Raw genomic sequence first — 23,197 nt, 5'->3', positions numbered from 1 at the left:
CACCACCTGGTTCCCTATCTTCTTCTTCAATTATGATACGTGAAACACCGGGTGAATTCTTGAACCAACTGGCAATTTCAACTCGCAAGCAACTTGACCAATTTTGCGAACAACCTGATAAGGCCCGTAGTACACTGCTGCTAATATCAAATTCCTCCTGATGGTTACGAACGATTGGCGATACGACTGAAGTTTGAGGTAAACCCAAGCTCCTTCTTCAAATACTCTTTGTGTTCTCTTAGAAACAGCATAAAGTTTCATTATTTCTTGAGCTTTCTTCAATTTTTCCTGTAACACCTTGCTGATGATCTGTTTTTCACACAACCATTCATCAACTGAGTTCACCCGAGATTGTGCTACTAATTTGAAGGACTACATGGGAGGATCATTGCCATACAAGGCTTTAAAGGAAGTCATCTGGATGGCTGTGTGGTAAGCCGTATTACACCAGAACTCAACTAAACTCAACTATTTTCCCCAATTAGCAGATTTATACCCTGTCATGCAATATAGATAACATTCAAGACACCTATGTAATCTTTCTGTCTGGCCATCCGTTTGGGGATGGTAAGTTGTACTCTGCTTCATTTGTACACCAATCCCTTTGAATAATTCTTTCCAAAACAAACTTTTAAATGTCGGATCTCTATCGAACACAATTGAGACTGGGTACCATGTAATTTATAGGTGTTATCTAAGAAAATTTGGGCAACTTGGGATGTTGTATAAGGATGAGATAAAGCTATAAAATGGGCATCATTTGTAAAGCAATCTACTATGAAAAGGATTCCCTCCTACACATTTGACTTTGGCAATCCTTCTACAAAATCTATCGATATATGCTCCCATGCCTTTGAAGGGATTCGTAATGGTTGCAGCAGTCCCGAGTAAGCTACATTCTCACATTTATTCCTTCTACACACATTGCATTCCATAACAAACCTTTTAACATCCTCAAGAAGACCAGGCCAATATATTTGAGTCTTTGTTGAGTGGCGTAGACCCCCGAATAGCCTCCCCAAGTAGTGATATGCATAGCTTCCACCAATTGTTGTCTTAGATTTCCACTGCTTCCAACCCATATTTGCCCTTTGTATCTGAGGATGCCTTGTTGTAATTACATATTTGGTACAACTTTATCATGTAGCAAGAGTTGGGATAATAGTTTGGCAATCTCAATATTTTCCTCATATCTGCTTAGGACATCTTGTACCCATAATGGTTGTACAACTGATATGCTTTTACATCCAGCTTCCTTTTCAAACCTGCGGAAAAAAGCCACAGCTGCAATGTTCTCTACTCTCTTCTTATACTGAATCTCATAGCTAAGGCCCAACAGTTTGGTCAAACCCTAGTGTTGTAAAGAATTATTCATCCTTTGGTCTTTAAGGAACATCAAACGGAAGTGATCTGTTTTGATGATAAAGTGGGCTGGTTGAAGGTAGTGTCTCCAATTCTCAATAGCCAACAAAAGTGCTATTAATTCCTTCTCATAAGTGGAAAGCCCAAGGTAATCTGAGGTAAGCTAAAGGTCTACCTTTTGTTAGTCAACACCTTACTGAGGTAAGCTAAAGGTCTACCCTCCTACATTAGGACAACCCCAACTCCTGATCCACAAGCATCGACTTCTACTACGAATGATTTAGAAAAATCTGGTAGTGCTAAGACAGGAGCCTAAATCATGACTTGTTGTAATGTTTCAAATGCTTTCATAGCTTCCTCGGTCCACCCAAAGGCCCCCTTTTTGAGTAAGTTGTTAAGAGGTCGGCTAATCAAGGAAAATTGTTTAATAAATTTGCTAATCCCAAGAATCCACGTAAATACTTCCCACTATTGGGCCGAGCCCAATTAATATGACTTTAGTTTAGTTAAGGTGCCTCTCTTGAATTTCAATCATACTCTAGGGGTACTTGTGCCTTATTCCTATAAGGTAATGTGATGATGTGCATTAATTAACTATAATTAATGATAAAATTGTAAATGAAGGTCTGTGTCACGTGATCATTATGCATAAATATTAAATAACAACATAATTTTAACTTAATGATATATTATATTTGTCCCTGATATTAGAGATGGCAACGGGTCAAAGCGGGTGTGGTGAGGGGCGGATAGAAGTAGTCTTTTAAAAATCTGATATAGTGCGATGCGGGTAGCGGTGGTTTCAATTTAATTTAAATTTTCTTATTTGAATCACAAATTTTAATAGTTAAAAATTAAATTGTGTATAATTAGAACTATTTATTGCATCCAAACTCCTAATATTTAACATTTATTATTATTTCAAACTATCAATTTCAACATAACATATTTGGAATGCTTTTAAAGAATTTTAGCTTAATAAGTAAATTAAAATTAAATAAAGAGAAAAGGTATGATATACCTTTCAACTTCGCGATTTAAATTTGACGTACCCCTTGTTTCAAAGTAGCTCCCATGTACCCTTACTGTAACACAAATGACCCAAATATACTCTTTTGATATAATGAAAGTCAAAAACTAAAGAGAAATGAAAAGAGTATATTCTCTAAAAAAAAATATACCCTTACTATAACACAAATGACCCAAAACCACTTTAGCCAACTCACTAATTCTTTTATTTTATAGAATCCATTCATCCAGGCTTTCATCTTTTGTGGTGATAAAAGGTTTGGCCCCGACCATATACTATTAACTAATCAACTTTAAATAGACATGCTTAATTATATTACTTTTTATCAACTTGTACTATACTAAAATTGATTTTTAGTGGTAATTAATTAATTGTCGTAAAATATATATTTTTAGACATAATTTAGTGCTCTTTTTAAATGTCCCTAAAGCCCTATAGTGATAATGAATTCAATGACAATTAACTAATTACAGTAAAGACTTTAAAGCTCTTTATAATGTGCTAGGGCTAGTGTTCTCAGTTGTTTAGATGCATTAGATTCATATGATAATTTTAAATACGTATGAAAAAAACATGAAAAAACCAATGAAGAGCTTCAAAGTTCAAATTAACCTAAAACATATGAATAATACTAACGAGAAATATTTGACCAAAGAAATCTTTGAGAAATGAATACAAACAAGATATGCTTAAAAAATAAAACTAGTGTTTAGGTCAAACCTTATATATGTATACCAACATGATGAATTTTTAAAAAACATACGAACTTATAAAATAAGGGTTTAGATTTCAAAAAATTATAACTTCTAAAATATAAGGGTTTAGGTTATGTAAAGACTTAGAGACCTAAGACACTAACAAATCAAAACAAACATGAAAAATTATATGTACTTATAAAATTAGGGTTTAGGTTTAAAAAAATATAATTCTACAATAGGATTTAGATCTTCTAACTTCGAGACCTAAAAACCCAATAAAATGAACATAAGAATATTAAATGTATTGTGATATACTATCAAATTTAAACATCTAGTTTAAATTTTGAATCCGTATTTAATCTTTCAACTCTTTGAAATGGCTTGAGGATACCATTGTCATTCAACACTTTATTCAAAATATCTTCTCGTATTAATACATTTCTAATTCTAGACTTATATATAAATACTATGTTTCCCAAAATTCCTAGTTATCATATTTTTCATCTATATATATCATAGGTAGGAGCAATTAATTGACCCTTTGCCTGTTTCTTTAAGCTGTAGTCAATTCACAACAATTGCTTCTTCACCCAATGATTTCCTCCTACTTGAATTCGATAATTCAATTTTCATCTTCTTTTGAACTATTTTTTATGGAGATTTTGATGTTTTGTTTCTATTAGATGCTTTGATATGCTTTACTTGAGGCTTGCGTATACACTACCCTCTTCAGACCTCATTTGATATGTTGTTGTTGTTGTTTTTAATAGAGTTAAATTTTGCGAAAGTTAATATTTTTCTATAACCATTTTAGTGTATAATCTTTTTCTGAATTGGGGGTTTATCAGAAATAGTCTCTATACCTCAAAGGTAGGAGAATTAATATTATTATGATATAGAGACACTTTTGTCAAAACAACTTTTACAAAAAAGTACTTTTGTAGATAAATAATTTGTCTTTTGTGTTGTTTTTAGTCAAACACCACAAATTTAAAAAGGAGTGTCTTTTTTGTGCTAGCTTTTAGCCTCCAAGAATCCATGTCAAATGTCATGTGCTTTCTGTTTCATTTTCAGTTGAACTGCATATTGCGTTTCTCTTTTCTAGATGAGAAATGATAGAAGCTTCCATTTTCGTGCTCAATTTAATAACTTTTAGCGATCTTCCAAGTTTTGTATTCTTTGTGACACTAAAGTTCTTCTTTTGTTGCAAGACAGATTTGGAGCCGATGTATATCAACACAGTCGCAACCTCTCTGTCGAGTGAAATTCCTAGTTATGATCTAAAGACTTTGGAAGGACATACATCTAAGGTTTGACCGCATCTTTATAAGTTTGTCCTAATCCGACAAGATTTCTTTATAAGAAAATGATAAATATCATATCTTTTCTGTCTTCTATATTTACATTACAATTTTTTCTTGTTCTACGTTTTTGGTTGTGCTTGGAGTCCAGAAGGGTCTTTTCTTGCATCTAGAAAAGCATTACTTCCATTTCTTCATTTTATTGCTCTCGTCTATGTATACTCATATTCATATTCCTACTTCTGTTTCTAATTCTCTTGTTATTTTATGACTTTCGAAATGACAATCGTTAAAAATGGGATTTTATGAAGGTTGTAAGTAGTTTTAGACTCATCTAAGGAATCATCTCTCTCATTAGCTAATCATGTGTAATATCAATTTACATCTGAAGATTCTACTACTAGAATTTGGTCTATTGGATATGGTCCATGTAACTCTACTATCCAAAGCCTTATTTTGGTTGACCTTCGTTGATCTATACTTTTCTGAGGTGAGGTCTGGCGAATGGATGTAGCAATTCGAATTTAATTCAGGTGTTTTGTTTCCTTTGTTCTGTCTTAATTTCATAGGTTTGTATATATTCTCACAATTGTTATACAACCCAATTCAGGTCCATTGCTTGATGTTTATTGGCGAAACAATAATTCCTTTTCCACCAGCTTCACTGATGGCATAATCTACGTTTGTAATGTTGGTGAGCATAGACCAGTCAAAAGATTCTCAGGACATCAGGTGTGCTCCACTGATGGCATAATATATATTTTCTCTATATCTCTTTGATGTATTACAAATTAACTAGATGATGTTCTAAATAATTCATTGTTTGCGCAAAGTTCAAATTGAATAACCAGTTGAACACTAAATCTGTACTTGATTGGAACACTGAAGGGTTGTTGACTTTTCCATTGCAGAATGAAATCAATGCTATTGAGTGGGTTCCCTGTCATCTTTATGCTCTGAAGATACCACAGTTAAGGTAATTTCTATCCTAACCTTCTAAAGAAGCAACTAAAGGAGACTCTTGCCTCCACATGTTTCAGAAAATTACTTTTTATGGTCTTCTATGTACCCTTGAATATCTATTTACGTTTTGAATTTATGTATTAGTTGTGTTAATGCATATTAGCTTCACCTTTTCCTGCGCTAAGACTTTGAATATCTATTGTGTTGTTTAAAATAATTTGGTCAATAATTCATTGTTTCAGTCCAGCTATGGAGCATGAAACAAGATTCTTGCTTGCATGATTTCAAAGAACATCGCAAAATTTCTATTTTTGTTCCTTCTTTTTCTTTTAGACATCAGCTACTGACTATTATGTTTTTAGGAGATATCTACCATCAAATGGAGTCCAAATGGTGTTGGTACAAGCAATTCAAATCAATAGTTGTTGCTGGCAAGGTATTATATCTATTGGTACCAGTCATGTTTATAGTATTCTTTCTATCATAATTTTCATTCACATGTGGTGGTAGCACTAGGTTCTTCATTACATGTATATTAGACATCATTGTCGTAGATTATGGTTGGATCATTGTTCATAGCTTAGCAATAAAGTTTCTATATTTTGCCAGACACCCCTTTCGTTCTTCATCATCCTCTCCATGGTTCCATGACACCCCCTTCCACGGCCCCACAACTTTCTCTCATTTATATAACTCATCTGTTGTTCGCTCCCCCATCTCATCTTTCACAATATATTCCTTCCTCACCTTATTGATTTTCCTTCCAGTGGGCCAAAACCTTTACTCTGCCTATCAAGGTTTAGGTAGATAGAAAAAAATTACCAAAAGTTTTTTTGTCCTTTTTAGGATATAAACTCTAGTATCAATGATCTTCACTCAGTTTACCTCTGACTTACCTCTGATGTTTTTTTCTAATACACTGTTGTCAAAGGTGTAGTTAAAGCCCCAAGATTTGAGTTCCAAAGACTTCCTCAAGTTAATCAAAGAATTCTAGATGTTAGAAATGAAAGTTATGAACGGCAGCAAACACTTTATGCTTTTTGAGAGCATGTGTTGTTTTCTTCCTAAGTTGGTGGAATAACACATTCAACAACTCTTTAGCCAAATTTAAACCCTTTTGGAAGAAAAAGGGAGGACTCTTTCCCGAGACAGGGAAGACCTTATTGTTAGAGTGGCCTTTCACATCCGCGGTGAAAACAACTAAGAGTCAGTTGACTCTTTGGAGTTTAAGAAGTTTTAAATAAGTGTCTGTTGATGCAAAGTACTGTGTTTCTTCTTTTTCTTTGTTTAGTGGAGATCTACTAAGTATGTTTCTTCTTTTTCTAAAATTACACTAAGTTAGTGAATGAAATGTGTACTAACTCTTGTGATCACTAGTTGAAGGTTGAGAGTATTGCTTATGATGTTGAGTACTCAAAGAATGATAGTATCTCAAAGAAAAACAAAAGTATTGAACCATTGGATGGAATGCATGACTTATGGAAACCATTGAACAAATTGGTAACAAAAGTTGACACCTTAGACAATTCCAAAGTTCCAGTTCGAAAGTTCATTAGTAGTTCTCCACTAATCAATCTTGATGATTATGAAAATGAGGACGACGATGATAATGAAGAAAAAGACAGTGAGAATGTGATTTCGCCAGAAGTTAAGGAACAGAAAGTTAGCAAACAAAATGTTCTACCAAAAATTAGATGTTGGTCAATCTAGAAGTGCCATAAAGTAGTATTAATAATAATAATACTGATAAAGGAAAAGGGAAAAAGGGACGACGTGAAAGAAAGAAAAAAGAAACAAATAATCCTCCTGCTTCTCCTCCTCTTGTTGGTCGTGGTGGTGATGCTGATAGTGGTGGTGGTGGAACAAATATTAATATGGCACAAGTTCAAGTTACTACTGAGACAACATGAGGTATAAGAAGTGGTGGTACAAGAGCAATGGATGAACTCTTTCCCTACCCGTGATCTCTAGAGTCACAGTCTTAGCGTTACAATTAAGCACAACATAATAGAGGGACAACTATGTCATGCCTCATATTACATCAAAGTCAGTCATATCCAAAATAACCAATTAAGTCCAAGTTTGAAAACCTATAAACATGACAGAACAAGCACGATCGACATGGGTGACTATGACAGACTCTCTAATCGGAATAGAAACATAGATAGGTGCATAAGCATATTACAATCGCATCAAATCTAAAGGTGAACGATAATAATACATAAGAGTAAGTAGAACCCAGATCAAACAAAATAGTAGCCATTAAGTCAAAGACAAGAACAGTACATGTGATCCCTACATTAGCCTCGATTTTACCCGGAAAGGTATATAACTGAACCTTGTTATCCTGGCGGGCAACCTCTCTGTCTGGTTTTAATGCTCCCTTAACTACATCACCATTTCCCAAGTCTCCACGGCCTATCTCATTTTCTCCTCGCCCACCTTGTGGACGTCTTCTGCCAATATTATCTCTGCTCGCTTGTACACTACTTTTGTCTACTGTTGTACGGGTTTTGTCATGCACGGGTGGGGACTATCTCTCCTAATGTGTCCTAGTTCTTCAAAATTGTAACAACAATGATCAAGAGACGACATGTTGCTTGGTGCAAAATAGTAGCCATCCTTCGTAGGAATCAATTGCGTAGTTCTTCTGTAACCATCCATAGAATAGGGAATATTTGAATGAATTGGCTGAGCTATAATTGCCGCCCTACCTAAACCTCTGGAGTGGTAGCCATTAAAGTTACCTGTATTCTTAGGCCTCTTAGCAAAAGCCTTGGCCTGGGCATCCCATTGAACTCCTTATACCTTCTTCACAAAGTATGTCACTTCATTAAAGCATTTACTAGCAGAGGTCATTTGAACAGACAATACTTACAACTCAATATTCAATATCTTGACGAACAAATGGATCCTCTCTTCTTCTGTAGTCACCAACTGCGCTGCATAACTAGAAAAGGCATGGAACTTAGCTTCATAAAAATCTACAGTCATACCACTATGCCCCAAATCCATGAACTCATCCTACTTGAAGTCCCTCAATGTCTGAGGCACATACTTCTCCAGAAACAAGGCACTAAATTGAACCCAGGTAAGTGGAGGCACAACTTGTGATCAGCATTCCACAAAGGCTCTGCACCACTTGTTAGCCTTACCTTGAAGCTGAAAGGTCACGAACTCAACTCCATGTTGGTGCACAATTCCCAACTTGTGAAGTCTCTCATGGCAATCTAGGATGATGTCATAGGCATTCTGACTTTCAGAACCATGGAACACTGACGACTTTAACTTCAAAAACTTGATCAGCATCTCGTGCTCACTGCCAGTCATCACAGGACCCAAAAGTGGATCGAAGAAGGTATCAACACCCAACACTCCATCCATCTTAGGGACTGTATCAACAACATGACATATGACTTGAGGTTGAGTAGCTTGCACCAACCTACCCAAAAAAGTCAAAATCGGATGAGCTATGGCTAGATCCAAAGGGGGAAGTCCTGCACTCCTAACTTATGCACTCTTGTCTTGTTCAGCATCCTATTCCACCTCAATCTCCATATTCTTTTCTACCTCATCCTGGGATTTGGGAGGGGACTCTTCCCTAGGTACATTCTCAGCTTAGGCTTCATCCCTGACGGGTGCTACCGTTCCTCAGTCTCTGCCCCTTTCTCTTTCTCTACCTCTGCCTCAGTGGCATCCTCTCAATACGGGCTCCCCTACTGGATCATTAATCGGAGCTACAAGCCTGGCACCGTAGTTTCGCATGTTAACAATTTGTGGATCAAATAGTTAAAAAGATTAGATACCAATTTGGATCACCATATGCCAATCAGAATCAAGTTATAGTACGTAGGGAGAAGAAGATGGAGAGATTTTCCTAAAATCCTGTAGCCTCTCAAAGAAAATTATAGACGTCTTTGTACTGTTCTGCAAAACTCTACTAGAATCATTTTGGTACAACGAAATCAACAAACCTAGGGCTCTAATACCAACTTTGTCATGACCCAAACCGCCGTGATTGACACCCGCATTAACCCTACGATAGAATAACCATTACTACAACCTAACTAAATGATACTAACTAAAAGAGAAACATTTAAAAAGTTGGGTTACTCAGACTTCACCCTATCACTCACAATCCATTTACCCCACCCCAACAAAATAAGGTGCAATTGACCTCAATGTACAAAAAAAAGAGTAAGGCATAGGGTGAGGCAAACATGTCGCACAAATGCGTCGAAGACCCATCAAGAAGTGGGTGGGTTTGGTTTCCCAAAACCTGCTGGATCAATACTAGGGATGCCATCAGTAGCCCCCTCACCAACAATGGGAACACCTTTAGTAGTGCTCCTCGAACAAGAGGGTCAAAATCAACCTCTTGGGCCCGCTGCTCCCTCATCTCCTAATCAATGATAGACTACCTTTGTGCAACCTAGAACTGTTGGTACTCTTTCTTCCTTAATCATCGAGCCTCCTTAGTATCAAAAGTGTGGTTGGAGCAGTGGCGCTTCCCAGCAACACGAGAAGAGTCTGGTGGTGGCATAGTATCGCCAAATAGAGCAGTCACCACCACCTCATCCTTCTCTACCGTAGGAGCACCCTCTGGTGCAATCTCTGAAGGGGCTAGAAGAACATCAACATCAGCACGAAGACTAGCCAACTCCATCTAGAAAGTGGTGATATCAATAGCAGGGGCACGACTCTCCAAAACTCACAACTCAAATGCATCCAGGGGCTTATGAATGACCTGAATCTTCCTATCCATCATGTATTCCATCCTAGCATAAGACCCCTGAACAAAATACTACATCCAAGACTTCATGTGCTACAACAGAGTGGCTATCTGGGTAAATAACTTCTGGACTCGGGCCAAAAGAACCATAGTGGACCGCGAAGAAGGAGTTACTTGGGATGAGCTCTCAGCTTGGCTAGTGACAGTCGAAGGGGGTGCCTTTGTGTCTCCTGTGGTAAGCAGTATGGCGGTCTCAACAACCTGCATCTGCTCCACCTCATCAACTAGGTCAACACCTAGGGGCGAAAGGTTAACCTATGTCTTCTTCCATGGTGCAACAAGATTGACATTATCTCGAATGAGGCCGATGTCCACAGTCTTGGTGGCCTCCTTCAATGTATCACAGTGCCAAATCAACACAGTAGACTCTCTACATAACCTAAAGATCAAACATGGGAAGGGAATAGTTGTTGTCCTCCAGAAGGCCCTTTCATGTACCTCAGTAAGAATAATATGGGTGTAATAGACCTCAAATCCCGCTAGTAGTGCAACTAGCATCACAACACGATACCATGTGACAACATTGTCCGCCTGTGTAGGGGACAATCTGCTTCGTATGATGGACCACCAAAATTTGATCCCTAAACTCAAGGTTGCCTTTCTAATAGGCAACTCCATGTTTTGCACCTATTCAGTGCGCTCTCCATGCTCCTCTATATGCCGGGCCATCCATTGGAGTAATGAATCTCTCGACTCAGGGTCTCTAAATGCTTTTCCCTGCACTATCCCCATCTTGTAGTCGTACTCCACCATGTTGATAGGCTGAGTATGTGAAGGGCTGTAAATAAAACGGCGGATGGAAGGCTCAGAAATGTCGACAGGAAGTCCCCGAACCATGGTAGTCAATAGTGGCGGCTCAGCCAAATCCTTGGCTCCTGGTGGCAAAGCATTATTAACCGTGGATGCATAGGAAGCATAACATTCTTGTACCATCTCCTCACTGTATCTGCCAAGATTCTCGGACATCCACTTACACCGGTGCTACTCGAAGAGTGCCTAAATGATTGGTAAGGTGTGAATGCTCCCTATCAAGACTTTTCGGTCCTTGGTAATCAGACGGGCTACCCTCCGGTGCTAATTTAGATCTTTTCCGTTATCATATATCTGGTACTGCCTCGGGACACATCACATGTTCTGCTCTGTGGCACTGTGAACTGGTTGAACTCTCGGAGGATCCTGCGCATACTCCATACTATCGACATCGAAAGAAGAAGTGGGACTGCCGCTAGAACTAGAGTAGGAGTATGACTCAGAGCTGGACTGCGACTCTTCACACTGTGTGCCCCCCTATTCAGACTGGGGAGCGGTGACCTCGAACTCGTAGCTAGATGTGATAACCTGCTAGGACCGGCTCCTAGTGTGCCAGGGTACAGTAGGGGACCCTCGTGTAGTGCCCCGAACATACTCCGTATCGTTGTCCTGATCTAGTAGATGGCGGGATGGGGAGACAGACTTGGACTTGCCCTTTCTGACGTACACCGATGCCTCTTTCGGGGCCATGGTACATATGGAGGTTTAGTTAGCAACAAAAGAAGTTAATAATTTTAGAACAAGATTCTGGCTTAGACAAAATAATGAATAAAATTGAGACAGTAGCAGGAATTGTGACCCACGGTGGGTACCTACGATCCATCGATGGAACGACGGCCCGTGGGTCACCTTCATAGGTCTGGTGGTGGAATGTTAGGTTTCAAATGGAGAACCACGGCCCGTGGGTCCCCTCCGTGACTTAACCAGATTTTTGTGTGCCATTGATCAACGAATTCCTACCTACGGTCCGTGGGTGAAGGTCGTTGATCAGTGTTGTGCTACACATTACACTTTAACTTTTATTCAACCCATAATTTCAACAATCCATAAATCAAACAAAGTCCAAACATGCATGTCAATACATTTTTTGGTAGTTCATCATCCCTAAGGTTTCGATTACACACAATTAAACTTTCAACACAATCAAAACAATGAAATACTAAGTCAAAATTTCCATGTAGACCCAACAACCTCATTTATTCGATTGAACCCCAAAACACACTCGCACTATAGTCCCAAAGACAATACCTCAACCAAATTTCACCAATTAGAAACACAATTAACTACCCAAAGTCAGGTTCAACTTTGTGGCTTCATGATTAAATAATGAAAAAGTGATTCAAAGTTCGGTTTGAATCTTTTGACCTTCAAGCACGCAAAGTCGATGAGTGTGTGATGTAATAACAATTCTCCTAAGACTGAAGGTGACACCAAACCCAAACCGTGAAAGCTTTGGGAGAGAAAAATAGAAGTGGGGAAGAAGATTGGGAATATGGGAAAGGATGAAGGATTAAGAATAGGAAATAAGAGTTGATAGGATTGATAAAGTGGTTTTAATGGGAGATGATGGAGAAATGGAAGGTGTAAAATGGTTGGGGCAAAAATGGAAGTGGGAAGTGAATTTGAAATAAAGAGTTATATTTATTTGGTGTCCGGGTCGGGTCATGCAGAAACCTTAACTTGGACTTACGAGACCCTATCGACGGTCCGTGGGTCGACCTACGGTTCGTCGATCGGGTCTATAGGGCACTCTTAAACTTAGAAGAATTTATAAACTTACCTGGGATCTACAGATGCCATCCAGGGTCCGTGGATTGACCAACGGACCGTCGATGGGACCCGTAGAACACTGCAACAACTTATTTTTTGAAGATTTTGCCTTGTCGTCCCTGCAAACGTAGAAACCATTAGGACTTTCTTTTTACATTTTCTAGAAACTTTTTAGACACGGACCATATTCTATATATAGCCAACACTAAACATAAAAAATAATAAACACCTACCTAAAAAGCCACAAAATCAAAAAGAAAGAAGAAAAACTCCTATATTGAAGAGAAACTCCTATAGTTGGCTAGATTTTACATCTTGGGTTGCCTCCTAAGAAGCGCTTCACTGTACGTTGCATCACGATGCAGACACCTTGATTACTCAAACTTCATCAAGATAATAGGCCTCTATTACTTCATTGATAGACTCAGATTTCCCCAAGTAGATTTTTATCCTCTGACCATTCACCTTGAACCTTGTTCCTTCCTTGTTTTCGAGCTCAACTGCTCCATGTGGAAATACTTGAGTTACTTTGAATGGCATGGTCCACTTGGACTTGAGCTTGCCGGGAAATAAGCGCAACCTTGAGTTAAATAAGAGCACCAAATCACCGGCAACAAATTGTCGCTTATCAATCTTTTGATCATGGTACTTCTTCATTTTCTCCTTGTACAAGGCTAAACTTTCATATGCTTGTAGGCAAAACTCCTCAAACTCATTCATGACTTTAATATCATCATTGTCAAAATTCATCGTTACCGTTGCTAGTGCATCGACACCTAACATGTCATCAATAGAAACTTCAGAATCTCACTTCATAATATAATTTACCACCGATACCAACTTAAGATCGCTTTTGTGCTTCATAGACCTATAGATGTTAAAAGTTACCTCCTCATTATTTAATGGGAACTTCAACTGCCCTCTCTCCATATCGACCAAGGCATGCCTAGTAGCAAGAAATGATCTCCCTAAGATGATGGGAACCTCAAACTCAACCTCATAATCAAGTATCACAATGTAACGACCTGCTCCCGTTGTTATAGAAAAGCCAACGGGGAAAAATTTTGGGCCAAAAAACTTTTTGGTAGTAACTTGAGAATTCCTAGCCTAGTCCAAATTTTGACGAAATCAGAGTCAGTGAGGTCTGGGAAAATATGGAAATGAATGGGAGATTTAATTATGAATTTCATCATATGAGTAGATAGATAAGATGCTAAGGAACTTGTATGACTTTACGAATGTTAATTCGGGTGAGTAGAACTTCGGAAACTGATTTTAGCGTGAACGGGTAGTTTTTGAGTGTCATAAGTTGAGGGTTCATTGTGAAATGGGGGTTTGAGACTCAAATCCCAACTCTCTGTCTTCACGCAAGTCACCAGGCAGGGCCGATGTGGTTGTTTTGGTTCCGCTACGGTGGGCCAGTCGCGACTTAAGTCGGAATTAAATTCCAAAAATGTTACTTTCTGCAAGTTTCATTCTTGAGAGCTAGGAGATGACCCCAGGTGATTTTTTGACAGTTTCCCTCAACTTTTGGTGCTAAAGGTAAGGATTTAACTTCCCTAATCCATTTTTTGATCTGTAGAACATAGATTCTTGATTAAATATTGTTGGGGGTGGGTTTTTTTAACCAAATTGGATGGTGGGAAAAATCCCTACCTGCACCTTAGGATCATGAGTTAGGTCTTGGGTTTTGGGTTTTTCATAATCTGGGTAAATTAGACCTTAATTATTGATCCGCGTATTGAATTGATTGTTTGTAGATCTAGAACAAGAAAAACGAATTCGGAAAGAGAAGAATCAAGTTTCTTAGGAGGATTCAAGTTTGTTTTCGAGGTAGGTCATGGTTTGATTTCTTGTTTGTGTGATGCATGCTAGCAATTGCTTCATTGTAATGTATGTATGTATACGAATGTTGAACTATTGATCACACCTAATGCAAATGAGTGTGAATGAATGATTGTATTTCATGAATCAACACTTTATTGTATGATTTTGAGAATGTACATTTTGATTGTGATTATATCTTGTTGAATGGATCGGGGGTTATGTTCAAACACACTAACTGGGATCGGATGTCACGTACCGACATGCATATTGGAACGGGTGTCACGTTTCGACACACTAACTTGTATCGGGTACCACATTCTGGTGCACCAATAGTTTGGGTATGGGTTCCATAAGAGGACCATTAAATTGTCGTGATAACTGGTTAAGGAGAATGTAAAATTGTAAGTTGTCCATGATTGATAATCAGTATATGTCTTTATATTCTGTATATGCATGTTTACTATGTTGTAACTACTTGTATATGTTTCACTTACTGGAATAGCCATGTGATCCTACCAGTACACTGTGGTTGTGTACTGATATTATGCCTGCTCGTTCTTTGTTGATTACATGGCATCTTCAGGTGGCTACTGACAGGCCTCGTTTAGGAAATCAGTGATTAATCGAATTCAAGAGTGCGCCAGTTCTTCCAGGATGTCATGAGTTCTCTTTTTTTTCAGTCCCTCTTATTCAGACTTAGATTAGTACTCTAGATGATCAATTGTTTTAGCTTTCGGGGTTGTGCTCCTTTTTGTTTAGACTTATGCGTCTTTGTTAGAGTTTTGGTACATTGACTTTTAGTTTCTAGGGAATATTTCTGGGATGCTTTGATAGTCATTGTTTGACTTTTGGAGTTTATGGGAACTCTACTTTATTTCTACATTTAAGCCTGCTTCCATATCTTTAAATGTGTAGATTGAGTTAGCAAATTAGTATTAATGGTTCTTCCACCGGAGGGTTACTGTGGGTGTCAATTACAACGATGTGGGTCTTGACAAAGTTGGTATGAGAACCCTAGGTTCGTTGAACTCGGTGTACCAAAATGAGTCTAGTAGTGTCTTGCGGAAGATACATAGACGTCTGTACTTTTTTTCGAGAGGCTATAGGACTTTAGGAAATCTCTTTTTTTTCTCTTGGCTCCTTTGCTGCTATTACTTGTTTCCAAGTATCTGGTGTTCCAAATTGGTATTTAATCTCCTTCACTTCTTTGTCTGCTGATAGTTAACACTACGTTCAACAGTGTCAGACCCGCAACTCCCGTCAACGAGCCAGCTGAGGAATCCGCAGCGAGAGGTCGCGATAGAAGTAGGGGTAGAGAGAGAGCCAACTGAATTTCTTGTTATGTCGTTTGGGTTGACAAATACGTCTGCAGCTTTCATGAGTTTGATGAATGGTGTGTTAAAACTATTTCTGGATTCATTTGTGATAGTATTTATTGATGACATTTTGGTCTATTCGAAAAGTGAGAAAGAGCATGCCGACCATCTTCGTATTGTTCTGGGTGTTCTTAGGAAACAAAAGTTGTATGCAAAATTTTCTATGTGTGAACTTTTGGTGACTTCGGTTGCCTTTTTGGCGCATGTAGTTTCAAGGGAAGGGGTAATGGTAGATCCCCAAAAGATTGAAGCGGTTATGAATGCAGTACGACCTAGCTCTGTGACTGAAGTTAGGACTTTTGTGGGGCTCGCTAGCTACTATAGTCGATTTGTGTAGAACTTTGCTTTTATTGCCACACATCTAACAAGGTTGACCAAAAAGGAGGTACCGTTTGAATGGACTGAAAAATGTGATGAGAGATTTCAAAAGCTCAACATTCTTTTGACCACAACACCTATTCAAGCACTACCGGTGGAAGGTAAAGATTTTATTATTTATCGTGATGCTTCCCATTCGAGTTTGGGTGCTGTGGTAATGCAGGATAACAATGTTATAGCTTGTGCATTGCGGCAGTTGAAGGTGCATGAGAGGAATTACCCAACACATGATTTAGAGTTGGCAGAGGTAGTGTTTGGTCTTAAGATCTGGCGGCATTACCTCTATGGTGTCAAGTGTTAGGTGTTCATTGATCATCGTAGTCTACAACTTGTATTCACTCAAAAGGATCTAAATTTGAGACATCGAAGATGGATGGAGTTACTCAAGACCTATGATGTGACCATCTAGTATCATCTGGGTGTCTCCAAGATGTACCGAGACTTGAAGAGACTATATTGGTGGTCGGGCATGAAGAAGGATATAGCGGAGTTTATGGTTAAGTGTCAAAATTGCCAACAAGTAAAATATGAGCATCAAAGACCTGCAAATTTGCTTCAGAGAATGTCAATTCTAGAATGGAAGTTAACAGCCTTGGGTGCGTTGGGGCTTACTTACCTCTGTAGTTTTTTAGAGTACATTGTTGTCAAAGGCGCAGTTAAAGCCCCAACAAATTTAAAGCACAAAGATTTGAGTTCCAAAGGCTTTGTCAAATTAATCAAAGAATTCTAGATATTGAAAATGAAAGGTACAAACATCAGCAAACACTTCATGCTTTTTTAGAGCATGTGCGTGCTTTTTTGTTGAGTAGGTTGAATAACACATTCAACAACTCTTTAACCAAATTTAAACATGGGAAGAAAAGAGGAGGACCCTTTCTCGAGTCAGAGAAGACCTTATTATTAGGATCGCCTTCCACATCCGCAATGAAAACAATTAAGAGTCAGTTGACTCTTTGGATTTTAAGAAGGTTTAAATAAGTGTCTGTTTATGCAAAGTAGTGTGTTTCTTCTTTTTCTTTGTTTAGTGGAGATCTACTAAGTATGTTTCTTATTTTTCTAAAATTTCACTAAGTTAGTGAATGAAATGTGTACTAACTCTTATGATCACTTGTTGAAGGTTGAGAGTATTGCTTATGTTGTTGAGTTCTCATAGAATGATAATATCTCAAAGAAAAACAAAAAGTATTGAACCATTGGATGGAATAAATGACTTATGCAAACCATTGAACAAATTGGTAACAAAAATTGACACCTTATACAATTCCAAAGTTCCAGTTCCAAAGTTCATCAGTAGTTCTCCACTAATCAATCTTGATGATTATGAAAATGAGGATGATGATAATAATGAAGAAGAAGACCATGAGAATGTGACTTCGCCAGAATTTAAGGAGCACAAAGTTGGCAAACAAAATGTTCTACAAAAAATTAGATGTTGTTCAATCTATAGAAGCGTCATCAAGTAGTAATAATAATAATACTGATAAAGGAAAAAGGTAAAAATGGATGACGTGGAAAAAATAAAAAAGAAACAAATAATCCTCCTCCTCCTCCTCTTCTTGGCCGTGGTGGTGGAACACATATTAATGTGTAACAAGTTCAAGTTACTATTGAGACTAGAGGAGGTACAAGCAGTGGTAGTACAAGAGCAGTGGATGAACTCTTTCATTCACTACTCTTGTACTACCACTACTTGTACCTCTTGATGTTTCAGTAGTAATTTGAACTTATTCCACATTAATATTTGTTCCACCATCACTATCAACACCGCGGCCAACAGGAGGTGGATGAGGAGGACTATTAGTTTCTTTTTTCTTTCTTCCTTATCTTCCCTTTATCCATTTTTCTTTGTCAATATTCTTATTATTACTATTTGATGGTGCTTCTATAGCTTGAACAACATCTAATTTTTTAAGAACATTTTGTTTGCTAACTTTGTGTTCCTTAACTTTTGGCAAAGGCACATATGCATTGTCTTCTTCTTCATCATCCTTGTCGCCTCATTTTCATAATCATCAAGATTAATTAGTGGAGTACTACTGATAAGCTTCGGATATGGATCTTTGGAATTGTCTAAGGTGTCACCTTTTGCTACCAATTTGTCCAATGGTTCCTATTGGTCATTCATCCCATCCAATGGTTCAATACTTTTGTTTTTCTTTGAGAAACTATCATTCTTTGAGGACTCAGTAGCATAACCAATACTCTGAACCTTCAACAAGTGATCATAAGAGTTAGTACACTTTTCTTTCACGAACTTAGTGTAATTTTTGACGCAAAGCTTTATGCTAATTGTGTTTGTTGTGTTTACATGTATCACTAGTAGTCTTCAATACTTCTGTTGTTCACTTTGTAATGTATATGGAATGCCGTAATCCCCCTGAGAGTAAAATAATCCAGAGAGATATAATTTCACTTTAGCCATCCAGCAGACAGATTTTTGGTGTGTTATGATTTAATGTATTACACCTAACCTTTCATTTCTATTAGCTTATTGGTTTTTTTTTATTGTCTATATGTCTAGTGCTTTATTTGACTCTATTGTGAAGCTATGAGATGTTGAACAAGGGTGTCTTCTTCACTGCTTGAACAGACACAGGTAACAGATGTGAACTCATTATGTCTGCTTGGACACAGGAGATAAAACTAGGGACTCTTAATAAAATTATACTTTTTAATTGTCAAGTGCATGCTCAAGTATTGTGTGGTTTGTTTACTCATATTCAATTGAACTATCAATAACCTTTATACCTAGTCCTTTTATTTGGGTGGGGATGTGAGGGGAGGGGAGTGAGAATATATCATTCTTGTCGAATGTTTTTATTTTTTACAGAGTAGGTTCTCTTCCATTTTGAATCCAGGGAAGTTGTTTACTCTGTAGCATTTAGTACGAACGGTGAATACATGGAAAGTGGTTTATTGAATAAATGCATGAATATATGTTCAGTGAAGCAGGCCAAAATTGTAAAAGCATACAATGGCGATGACAGTATTTTTGAAGTGTGTTGGAACAAGAAAGGAAACAAGGTTGCAACTTGTTTTGCATACAAAAAGCTTTGTGTTTGTAGAAGTTGAAGAATAACTTTAAAAGGTCTTGGGAACATAGAGGCAGGAATTTCACAATTCGAGAAACTCTACCTTGTAAAAATGCAGACTGTAGATAAGTTTTTTTTATTTGTCACCGGTGTTCGATTTACCCACATTGTCAATTCCTTGCTTGAAATTGATCCCAAAAACCTAAGGGATCGTTTGGTTTGCAAACAAGTTATACTGGATTATTGTGTGGGAATTATAATATAGGGATTTAAAATATCTTACTTGAGTTTTTTTTTTGTTTTTAATATTAGGTGCATGCATATCTAGTAATCATTTTTCCCTAAAGCATCTACATGCATGTAAATAATCTCCTTTTGTAAATTACAAAGTTTGTACCTTCAAGTTGATATTCTATCTTAGGTTTCTCTTAAATTATCAATATCAATTTTCCATTATTTTGTTGGAATTATAATATTTGGATTTATGCACTTATTTGGACATGTGGTTTAAGAATTTGTTTGGTATCATGCTTTCCTTCCTTGCTTTTAGGGGTGTTCAAAACCAAATAGTAACCGATAATCCAACAACAAAATTGGCTTATGGCTTATTGGTTTTGGGTTATCGAATAAATGGTTGGGAATGGATGAAAATTTTATAATTAATGGCTTATCGATGTGGGGGGTGATTATTTAATCTCCTTATTGGGTAAACCGTTAACCCATTAAGAATTACCATACTTACATTTTTATTCTAGGTATAGTAGACTCATTTAATATTTTACCATAATATATAACAGTAATTATATGTTTTTCTTTTCTTAGTCCTAAATCTTAAAGGCTAAAGCCATAAAGCCATGAAGACCTATTTACTTTTCTATTGCTTTTTTTTTTTTTTTTAAAGATAGAGTGCAAGTCAGAAAACTCATAAAAGCACTAAGGATATGTACATGAAATGTATGCAATAGTTTATCGAGTCATTTATGAAGATGCTTCAAATTGAAAATGAAAATGTGACAACCATTTGAAATTTTGGATGAATTTATCCAATTTATCTTGTTACTGGTTAAAAGTCATCCTTTTGGTAAGGTGCGTTTATAAAAAAAATATCATAGAAATTAGAGGTTAACCAATGCACCGCCCGATAACTGTTCGATACTTTCTTATCCATTACAAATCTGACCAATATCACCTATATCCTAAAAGCCAAACTGTTAAGTGAAATTATCTGCCCGATCTGTCAAATTAAAAACCCTAATTGCTTTGTCAAATATATTGAGGTTCTTTTTTGGCTTAATACATAATTAACTTGTTGAACTTGTCAAAATATTACATTTAGACATTAGATCTAAGTCATGTTTCAATTGAACATGCCTAATTTGAATATTTTGACTTGTTTAAAAAGTTGGTATCAAGCCTGTTATTTAATGACAAAATAGTCATGGGCTTACTAACGCACATTTAAGAATTGAAAAAATCGCCTAATTCTTATAAATTGGACCCTAAATGATAAAATGGTCTCTAAAATTGTGAGACTTTACGTACTGCTCCCCTAACTCCTTTCTAATGGTTCTGTACAATTTTCGAAAGAAATAATCCGGAAGCCATATCATCAAAATATTTATGGCTAACAAACACGAAAACAAAGAAAATCACCTAGATCCTATAAATTGGCCCCTAAATGCCCAAATGGACTCTCAAAATTGTGATAATGTGCGTACTTCTCACCAAACTCCCTATGTAGTATTTAGTAAAGGTTTCAAAAAGAAATCATCCGGAAGCCATATCATAAAAATATTCATGGGCTAACATATACGAAAAACTGAGAAAATCGTCTAATTCTTGTAAATTTGCCCTTAAATGCAAAAAATGAACTGTAAAAATGGTAAGACTGTACATACTACTCCAACTCCTTATGGAGGGATCCGTAAAGGTTTCACAAAAAAATCGTCCATAAGCCATATCACCAAAATAGTCATGGGCTAACACACATGAAGAACTAAGAAAATCTCTGAATTCATGTAAATTGGCCCCTAAATGTGCGAGATGAACTCTAAAAATTGTAAGACTGTACGTATGCTCTCCCAAATCCCTATGGAGGGTTACATAATTCTTTTACTAAGAAATCATCCAGAAGCCATATACAAAAATATTAATCGGATAACACATACGAAAAATTAAAAAAATCACTTAATTCGTGTAAACTTGCCCCTAAATTACCAAAATGGAACCTAAGAAATTTGAGACTATACGTACTACTCCCACAACTTCCTACGAAGATTTCCATAAAGTTTTCCCAAAGACAACATCCGGAAGCTATATCACCAAAATATTCATGGCTATCACACACGAAGAATTGAGAAAATCATCTACTTCCTATAAATTGGCCTCTAAAAGGCCAAAACAGACTATAAAACTTGATAGACATTTTGTACTGCTTCCCTAACACCCTACAAAGGATTATGTAAAGTTTTGAAAGAAATCATCTGGAAGTCATGTCACCAAAATATTTATTGCCTAACACACACGAAAAATTGATAAAATTTGCTAATTCCTTTCAATTGGCCCCAAATGCCCAAAATGGACTCTAAAATCTATGCTACTGTACTTATTACTTCCCCAACTCCCTCGGAGGATTCTGTACAAGTTTTTACGATCAAGTTGATATTCTTACTTCGATTTCTCATAAATTACCAATATCAATATTTCATTGTTGTGTAATTTTATAATATTTGTATTGGGGCGCTTATTTGGACATGTGGTGTAAGACTTTGTTTGGTAACATGCTTTTTTTCATTGCTTTATCAATTATATCGAGTCTCTTTTTGGCTTAATACATAATTAACTTGTTAAACTTGTCAAATTTTTCCATTAAGCCATTCAATCTAAGTCATGTTTCAATTTCCCATGTCTAATTTGAATATTTTTAAATAAAATATTTTGACTTATTTAAATAGTTGGTCTCAAGACTTTTATTTAAGAAAAAATATTTTTGGGCTAACACACACCAAAAACTAAGAAAACTGCTTAATTCCTGTAAATTAGCCCCTAAATGTCAAAAATAGACTCTAAAATTTGTAAGACAATACGTATTGCTCCCCCAAAACTTTGCAAAGAGTTGTGTAAAGGTTTCTACGTACTGCTCCCCCAACTCCCTATAGAAGGTTCTGTAAAGGTGTCGCAAAGAAATTGTCTGAATGCCATATCTCCAAAATATTTATGGGCTAACACACACTAAAAGCTAAAAAAATCATTTGATTCATTTAATTGGCCTCCTAAATTTCCAAAATTGATTTAAAATGTGAGAATGTACGCACTGCTGCCCCAACTCCCTATGGAGAGTTCAATAAAAGTTTTGAAAAGTACTTGTCTGAAAGTCATATCACCAAAATATTCATGGTCTACCACACACGAAAAACTAAGAAATTTGCTTAATTCCCTTACCTTGGTCCTTAAATGCCCAAAATTGACTCTAAAAATTATTAGAATGTATGTACTACTCCTCCAACGCTCTATAGAGGGTTTCGTACAGAAATCCTCCAGAAGACATACCACCAAAATATTCTTGGGCTAACATACAAAAAAACTAAGAAAATCGCCTATTTTATATAATTGGTGTCCTAAATATTGAAAATGGATTTAAAATATATAAAACTATACGTACTCCCCCCCTCCCCCCCAACTCCTTATGGAGAAATCCTTAAATGTTTTGCAAAGAAATCATCTGAAAGTCATATCACCAAAATATTCATTGTCTAACACACACAACAAATAATGAGCAAATCGCTTAATTCATGTAAATTAGCCTTCAATACCAAAAATGACCTCTAAAAATTATGAGATTGTATGTACTGCTCCTCT

General features: G+C 36.8%; 1 pseudogene; it reads left to right on the top strand.

The window, feature by feature from the left end:
- The first annotated feature begins 376 nt into the window (after window positions 1-376).
- On the top strand, window positions 377-19,379 carry LOC125838308 (WD40 repeat-containing protein HOS15-like; annotated as a pseudogene).
- The last annotated feature ends 3,818 nt before the right edge of the window (window positions 19,380-23,197 follow it).

Source organism: Solanum verrucosum, unplaced genomic scaffold (genome assembly GCF_900185275.1).
Source record: "Solanum verrucosum unplaced genomic scaffold, falcon-dt-bn FXZP01000110.1, whole genome shotgun sequence".
NCBI lineage: Eukaryota > Viridiplantae > Streptophyta > Magnoliopsida > Solanales > Solanaceae > Solanum > Solanum verrucosum.
This window is presented reverse-complemented; position numbering and strand designations above follow the sequence as displayed.